This window comes from Tupaia chinensis, unplaced genomic scaffold, assembly GCF_000334495.1.
Source record: "Tupaia chinensis unplaced genomic scaffold, TupChi_1.0 Scaffold144899_1, whole genome shotgun sequence".
In the NCBI taxonomy this organism is placed as follows: domain Eukaryota; kingdom Metazoa; phylum Chordata; class Mammalia; order Scandentia; family Tupaiidae; genus Tupaia; species Tupaia belangeri.
In genome coordinates, this window is record NW_006204759.1 from 2,290,394 (window position 1) to 2,299,349 (window position 8,956).

Consider the following 8,956-nt stretch of genomic DNA (forward strand, 5'->3'; position numbering starts at 1 on the left):
ATCCCTTCTCCTTCATTCTCCTCTCAGGATTTTGGACACATACATACACGCACCTGGTGTGAGTTTGAAGCCACCGGGTCTGGGACTTGAATCACAGTCGGCCATATGGGAGTCTAGTGACTGTTATGCCGTCTGTTGGTCCCACAAGCCTGCACTTTTAAAGATCATTCTGGCTGATTAAAAATATTACAGGAGGGACCAGCAAATGGAGTAAGGGACTCCCATGTAGTCAACTGCAGTTCGAGTCCTGGACCTGGGAGCTTAAAACTCATGTGGGGAGGTACGTTAGCTTACTCCTTTCTGTCTGTGGATGCTGCTGGGAAAGCATCATTGAACTCTCTCTTCCCACTGCCATAATGTCTAAGTCAGAGTCTCCTAAAGAGCTGAACAGCTGTGGAAACTCTTTATCGGAGGGCTGAGCTTTGAAACAACCAATGAGAGCCTGAGGAGCCATTTTGAGCAATGGAGAACACTCACTGTCTGCGTGGTAATGTGAGATTCGAACACCAAGAGCTCCAGAGGCTTTGGGTTTGTCACATATGCCACTGTGTAGGAGGTAGCTGCAGCCATGAATGCAAGGTCACACAAGGTGGACGGAAGAGTTGTGGAACCAAAGAGGGCTGGCTGTCTCAAGAGAAGATTCTTAAAAGACCAGGTGCCCACTTAACTGTGAAAAAGACCTTTGTTGGTGGCATTAAAGAAGACACTGAAGAACATCGCCTAAGAGATTATTTTGAACAGTACGGGAAAATTGAAGTGATTGAAATCCTGACTGACCAAGGAAGTGGCAAGAAGAGGGGCTTTGCTTTTGTAGCCTTTGATGATCATGACTCTGTGGACAAGACAGTCATTCAGAAATACCATTCTGTGAATGGCCACAACTGTGAAGTCAGGAAAGTCGTGTCCAAACAAGAGATGGCTAGTGCTTCCTCCAGTCCGAGGTTGAAGTGGTTCTAGAAATTTCAGTGGAGGTCGAAATGGTTTTGGTGATAATGACAATTTTGGTAGTGAAAGAAACTTTAGTGGTCGTGGTGGCTTTGGTGGTAGCCGTGGTGATGGTGGATACGGTGGAAGTAGGGATGGCTATAATGGATTCGGTAATGATGGAAGCAATTCTGGAGGTGGTGGAAGCTACAGTGATTTTGCAATTATAACTACTTGTCTTCAAATTTGGACCCATGAGGAGTGGAAACTTTGGAGGCAAAAGCTCTGGTCCTTATGGCGATGGAAGCCAATACTTTGCCAAACCATGAAATCGAGGTGGCTATGGCAGTCCCAGCAGCAGCAGGAGCTATGGCAGTGGCAGAAGGTTTTAGTTAACTGCCAGGAAACAAAGCTTAGCAGGGGAGGAGAGCCAGAGAAGTGACAGGGAAGCCACAGGTTACAACAGATTTGTGAGCTCAGCCAAGCACAGTGGTGGCAGGGCCTAGCTGCTACAAAGAAGAAATGTTTTAGACAATACTCATGTGTATGGGCACAAATACGAGGACTGTATTTGTGACTAATTGTACAACAGGTTATTTTAGTTTCTGTTCTGTGGAAAGTGTAAAGCATTCCAACAAAGGGTTTTTTGTTTTGTTTTGTTTTGTTTTGGCACACATGCTGTTGATTGCTAAATGTAATAGTCTGATTATGATGCTGAATAAATTTGTCTTTAAAAAAAAAAAACTCATGCTGGGTACATGTATGTGTATGCCCAAATTCCCAAGAGGAGTCTGGAAGAGGAGGAATTGTGGCGTGGCCATCTCCCCTGGGGAGTGATTTCTCGCTTTTTGTCTCTCTGGCGAGTGCACACACCCTATAGCAAAAATCGCTCTCTCTCTCTCTCTCTCTCTCTCTATATATATATATATATATATATATATACATATATGGGGTTTAGCTTAGTTTGGAAAGGAAGGGCTGGGTAGGGTCAGGTGTGTGAAGGCCAGAAGATCAGGTAAAAAGTTGTTGCTGCAAACAATCAATGGCAATGGAGACAGAGAAAAGGGAAGACAGATGAAAATAATCACGCTACATACTATCAATGAGCTTCTCCCTGAGTCTCAGCAGTTCTCGTCTCAAGTAACTTAATCTGCAGAGCAGTGGTATCCCAGAACCAAGTATAAGTCATCTTTCCCCTCACACCCGCCCGCCGAGATTTTTGCCATAGGGCGCATGCGTTCACAGGAGACACAGAGAGAAAGTGAGAAACCAACCCCCAGGAGCAATTGCCATGCTGTAATCCCCTCTCCTCCATTCACGTCTTGGGGTTTTGGGCACAGACACATACACATGTGGCCAGCATGAGTTTCAAACTGCCAGGCCCAGGATTTGAACTGCCATGTGGGAGCCTACTGCCTTAACCACCAAGCCACCTGCTAGCCCCTCCAAGTATAAGTCTTTAAAAAAAAAAAAAAAAGGCTCAAACTAAATGAAACATACATTTCATGTTTAGAAATTACTTCTTCCAAGAATTTTCTGTTGTTAGGAACCAGCAGTTAGCGTAACGGCTATGTTGCTGGCCTCCCATGTAGTCGACTGTGGTTTGCATCCCAAGCCTGGTGACTTAAAACTCACACCGGGCACGTGTGCGTGCGTGCCCAAGATCCCGAGAGGAGAATAGAGGAGAAGGGATTGCAGCGTGACCATCCCCCCTGGGGGGTGATTTCTCGCTTTCTGTCTCTATGTCTGTCTCTGTCTGTCAGGTGAGCACATGCACCCTATAGCAAAAAACCTCTCCAAAAAAAAAAAGAATTTTCTCTTGTTTTTGTCAAAGGGTGTGTGCACTCGCCTGAGACAGAGAGAAATCACCTCTTCAGGGGGTTGGCCATGCTTGCAATCCCTTCTCCTCCATTCTCCTCTCAGATTTTGGAGACTGAAGCACATGTACATGCACCTGGCATGATTTTCAAGCCCCCACACTGGGTGCAGGGCTCAAACTTCAGTCGACCATATGGGAACCCAGAACCATAACTACCATACCATACCGCTGGCCCCTCTACTCTGTGCTTATTAATTCATTTAAAGATAATCTAGTGAGATAAGTACTACTATTATTTCCATGTAATAAATGAAGATTCTTAGCAGAGAGGTTAAGTAACTGTCCAAGGTCAACCTAGGCAGTTTGAATCCAGAGTCTGAGCTTTTATTCTTACATTTAAAAAAATTATTATTTTACTGAACTTTATTTTTATTTTTTTAAATTTATTTAAATTTGACTAGAGAAGGACATAGTAAGAGAAAGAGAGAGAAGGTAAGAAGGCAAGCCGCCAGATCCAGGCCTCGAACCATAGCTGGCCATGTGGGAGTCCAGGGCAGGAACTACCACGCCACCTGCTGGCCCCTCATTCTTGCACTTAAAAAAAAGGACAACCTGTGGCCGGCAGGTGGCACAGTGGTTGAGGTGCTGGGCTTTCACATGGCCAACCAGTTTGAGCTCTGGGTCTGGCTGCTTACTTTCTCGCTTTCTCTCTCTTTCTCTCTGGCCAAATTAAAAATAACAACAAATAAAATAAATAATTCTTTAAAAAAATAATAAGGACAACCTTTTCAGCAGAACCATGAAAGACATACTGAGGATGACCAAAAGCTAAATAACCCCAAACAAAAACCTACCGATTTACTGAAAGATTACCAGGTCAAACCAACTGAAAAATCTTGCAGATTCAGAAAATCTGCAAGTAAAATGTAGACACTACTAGCCCAAAAGATACCATGCAAGTCAGTGGAAGCTCTTAACTACTACCCTCTAGTATAATGCCAGTAAGAAGAGAGAAAAGGTAAAAGTGAATAAAAGCTTGTTTCTCATGCAAATAAAATAATAAAACTAAAAAATGGCCAATGTTTTTCTAGATAAGCTCACAATCTGCCTAATTAATGAGAGTTCTCCAAGAGTCAAAGAACATATATGCATTCACACTCTATCACTAAGACTGTGCATAGTCCAGAAAAAAATATCTGAAAACATAACCTCTGCCTACCCACCTACCACAAAACAGGAAAACCCCTGAGTCTCTCAGGAAAGGGAGGAGCAAGACCTAAACTAAGAACGCAGGGAGAACGAAGCTTCAGTTTAAGAGATGTGGTCACAAAGATTTCACAAACCACCCTGCTGTGGGCACCAAAACGCAAATAACCAGCATTCAGGCAGCTCTGGCAACTTTGAGCAAGCTTCAGATTTAAGCAAGGCACCAAATAAGGGAAGGATTCTGGAGCATCAACTCCTAGGAAAAGTGTTACAAGTTAAAAACGGTCATTCAGGTTTGGATGTGAACTTCTGTATCTGCTCTTTATCATTACAGGCAACTCTACCTCCCTGGAAGCAACCGCAGAAAGAGAACACTGCTAGAATGAAAGTGGCTTACACACAGACATGGTCTGGTACAGTCTGGCATTTGCCTTAACACCAAAGACAAGGCTACAAGCACGGCAATGTAGAGCGCGTGAAATTCCACACCTGAGCTGAACCAAGCATGTCCAGGAGTAGGCAGGTCACGATGTCCCTTTTCTCCATAACAGCCAGAGAATTCAAGATGAAGGTGAAAAACCACAGCACTGTAGGTGAGAGACTCAGTTCCACTGTGACTGGAGATGATGCCTGCTTCCAGCTAGGTTTTTCATCAGTCATACCTTTCTCTAGCTCCCAGACCCAAACTATCTAGTTTGAAAGACATAGCAAACACCTTTGAATCTTATATCTTTCATCCAACTGCGGCGTGACCATTCCCCCCCCCCCCGGGGTGTGTGTGTGATTTCTCCCTTTCTGTCTCTCTGTCTCTCTCTGTCTTTCTGGTGAGTGCACGAGCCCTATAGCAAAAACCTCTCCCAAAAAAAAAGAAGAAGAAAAAAAAAAAAACTAAAAGGGAAGAAAATAATGAAAATGATACACTTATCTGCTGGTTACACATGTACATTAACTTTGTAACAATTACCAATCTGTATGGCTTTGATACATATACTGGATTATCTGGAAAGTCATGACCCATTTTTGCATAGAAAAACACATCATGCCTTTCCCAAGGACCTAATACTTTTCTGTATAAATATCATACTATAATAATTGTTTAAATTACCACAATCTTTTTTGCTGTCCAAAAGTCTATATTCCATTCCATAGCCTGTATCCCTTTGCTCCATATGTTCTAATCCCACCAAGATTCTAACTATGGTATAGAGGAAATTAAGGTGACCGTGCTAAAAATATGGGACTCCATTTAGGTATCAAAGCTGCACTGCTATTAAATACCAGACCTGTTGATGGAACAGACTATACTCCTGTTTTACAGGTGTAGAAACAGAGAAAGATTAAGAAATGTATTTGTGGGGCTTAGTAATTGACCTGGTAGGTAAGGACTCCCCACATGGCCAACTGCAGTTCAAATCCTGGACTTGGAGGTTTACTTCCTCTCTCTCTCTCTCTCTCTCTCTTTCTCTCTCTCTCTTTTTCTGGTGAGCGCAATTGCCCTGTATCGAATTTAAAAATAATAAATAAAGCTAGAAGGAAGGAAAGAAGTTTATGGGAATTTTTTAAAAAGAAGAAGGACCAGCAGTTAGTGTAGTGGCTATGTCGCTGGGCTCCAACATAGCTGACCATGGTTTGAGACCCGGACCTGGTGGCTTAAACTCACGCCGGGCATGTGAATATGCGTGCCCAAGATCCTGAGAGGAGAAGGGACTGTGGTGTGGCCATCCCCCCAGGGGGTGATTTCTCGCTTTCTGTCTCTCAGCCTCTGTATTTCTGGCGAGCTCATGCGCCCTATAGTAAAAAATCTAAAAAAAAAAAAAAAGAAAAAAAAGAAAAAGAAAATTAAATTAAGAATGCAATCCAGAAGATCTGACTCCACGTCTGCACTGATCACAAGTGACATGTTCTCAGGGGCACCAAGGACATGTACTGGTGCCTTATTCAACCTTTTGACTTATGTCACTTCAAAATATTTTTTAAACTATACTGTTTTACAGATCTGTCCAGAAGACTATAGGAAAACCTGCCAAAGAAATTCCTCAGAGAGAATGTCAACTGCCTTAACCTTCTTTGCTTTATAAACTAGGACCTAGCATCTTGAGATTTGTGGCACAAGTCAGCTTAAAATTTCACTAGATAGAATAAGGTTTTTAGCTCCTTTCCTAAGAAAGAAACACCCCGGAAAAATGCAAATCCTTAGAGGGTGCTGTCCTAATTCCTTTTCCCCATATGCTTTAGTAGCTGCAGTCCTACTGTGCATGTGAAGGGCAACAGGACTTATTGCCAAGGGTTACAACACAAAGCATAACTTATTCCTAAGCCAAGCAGGGCTTGGCTCAGAAAGCCTAGAATGATGGAAGGCATGACTTTAGGGTGAGTCAACCTTTGCTAATGCATAAAATAAAGCAGAGGACTATTTGTAGGACTCACTTCTAAGCTCGAGCCAAATCAAAACCCCTGAATCAGTCTAGTTTAAGATGAATCTTTGGTTCCAACTTACTGATTAGACAGCATTGATGTGGACATCTGTACCATTGCCCAAGATATTCTAATGCAGATAGACTCCTGGCTAAGAATCTCAGCAGTAACCATTCCTTGTAGTTTCTAACTATACTGTTTTTTTTAATCCATGTTCTTCCTCCTTCTGAAAAAGTTTGCTGTCCACATCTACTCAAAGAACTTTTTTTAAAATTAAGGACACAGGGACCAGCAGTTAGCATAATGACTATTTTGCTTAACTTCCATGTAGTCAACCACGGTTCAAGTCCCAGACCCAGTTGCTTAAACTTACACTGGGTGTGTGTTCGTGTATGCCCAAAACCCCAAGAGAAGAATGGAGGAGAAGGGATTGCAGCATGGCCATCTTCCCTGGGGCGGGGGGGTGGGGATGATTTCTCCCTTTCTGCCTCTCTGTCTCTGTCTTCCTAGTGAATGCACACGCCCTGAAACAAAAACCTCTCCCAAAAAAATCAAGGACACAGATGGGGCTGGCAGATGATGTGGTAGTTAAGGCAGCTGGACTCCCACATATGGCTGACCTTGGTTCAAGTCCTGAACCTGGCAGCTTGCTTTCTCACTTTCCTTCTTTCTTGTCTCTCTCTGATCAACTTCAAAAAAATAAAATAAAATAATGAAAATGAATAAAATTAAATTAAAAAAAAAACTAAGGACACAAAACACCTCTGTAGGAAGCTTTCCATGTTTACCAAGTTAATCTCTTTTTCTTCTTCACTACCTCTGTACTATGTATGTTATTCTAGTATTATGCCTGTATAATACTTCATTCTAAGTATTTATTTACACATCCATTTTTCTTACTGGACTGTATCTTTAAGGGAAGGCCTAATATCATTTACCCTTTTGCGTGTAGTGCCTAGGATAACAATTAACTCTGACTTCAAACAACACAGGTTTGGATTGAGTGTATTTATACATGGGGGTTGGTTTTTTTCGGGGGGAATCTAACTTCAAACTTATCATTTTTTCTTTTTGAGAGAGATTTTTGCTATACGGCATGTGCGCTTGCTGGGGAGACAAGAGATACATACAGAGAGAGAGCAAGAAATCAGCCCCCAGGGAGGATGGTCACACTGTAATCCCTTCTCCTCCATTCTCCTCTTAGGATTTTGAGTACGAACAAACAAACACCCACCATGAGCTTCAAGTCTCTGGATCCAGAAGTAGAACTGTGGTCAACTACATGGGAGTCCAGCACCTTAACCACTGTACCATCTGCTGGTGCCCAAATTAATCACTTTTAAAAAGAAGAGATTTGTTGGGACCAGCAGTTAGCGTAATGGCTGTCACTGGACTCCCACGTAGTCGACTGTGGTTCGAGTCCCAGATCTGGTGGCTTAAAACTCACGCCAGGCGCGTGTGCGTGCATGCCCAAGATCCCGAGGAGGGGACTGCAGCGGGCCCCTCCCCCCTGGGGGCTGATTTCTCGCTTTCTGTCTCTCTGTCTCTCTCTGTGTGTCTGGCGAGCGCACGCGCCCTATAATAAAAAGAAAAACCGCTCCAAAAAAAAAAGAAGAGATTTGTGAGGCATGCAGATGGTGCTAATGGTTATGTCGCTGGACTCCCACATAGTCGACTCTGGTTCAAGTCCTGGACCCAGTGGCTTCAGACTCTTACTGGCACGTGTGTGCACATGCCCAGAATCCGGAGAAGAGACTAAAAAAGAAGGGAATGGGTGTGGTCATCCTGCCTTGGGGGTTGATTTCTCACTTTCTGTTTCTCCATCTGCCCCACCCCCTGCAAACACACACCACCTATATCAAAAAAAAAAAAAAAAACTCTAAAGAAAAAAACAAGGTTTGGGAGCCAGCAGGTAGAATGGTGGTTAGGGCACTGAACTTCCTCATGACCCACCATGGTTCAAGTCCTGGCCTGGCAGATTGCTTTCTCACTTTCTCTGACTCTCTCTATGACTCTCCATGGTGAGTGCATATGTCCTTATAGCAAATTAAAAAATAATAATAATGAATAAAATAAAATAAATCGCTCTTAAAAAATAATAAATTTTTAAAATAGGGACCAGCAGGTGGGATCATGGTTACATCACTGAACCCCCACATGGCTGACTGTGGTTCAAGTCCCAGGCCCAGAGGCTTGAAACTCACACCAGGTGAATGTACACGTATACCCAAAATCCCGAAAGAATGGAGGAGAAGGGACTGTGGCCATTTCCCCTGGGGAGTGATTTCTCAGTTTCCCCTCTCTCTGACTCTCACTGGTGAGTTCACACCGATAGAAAACTTTAAAAAAAAAAAAAAACCCGAAAGAATGGAGGAGAAGGGACTATGGCATGGACATCCCCCTTGTGGGGGTGATTCCTCACTTTCTGTCTCTCTGTTTCTCTCTCTCTCTCTCCAGTGAGTACACACACCCTATAGCAAATACATCTCTCTAAAAAAAATAAAATAAAATTTTAAAAAATAAAAAATAAGCTTCCTTTTAGCCAAAACCGCCATCTTCCATTAATTAACCAAAATGACACATACAAAGGGC

At 43.0% G+C, this 8,956-nt stretch overlaps 1 protein-coding gene across 6 annotated transcripts in view; it reads right to left on the reverse strand.

Moving 5' to 3' along the window:
- Nucleotides 1–8,956, reverse strand: part of SMG6 (SMG6 nonsense mediated mRNA decay factor) — a 310,391-nt gene that overhangs the window by 246,418 nt on the left and 55,017 nt on the right. The window lies entirely within an intron of this gene.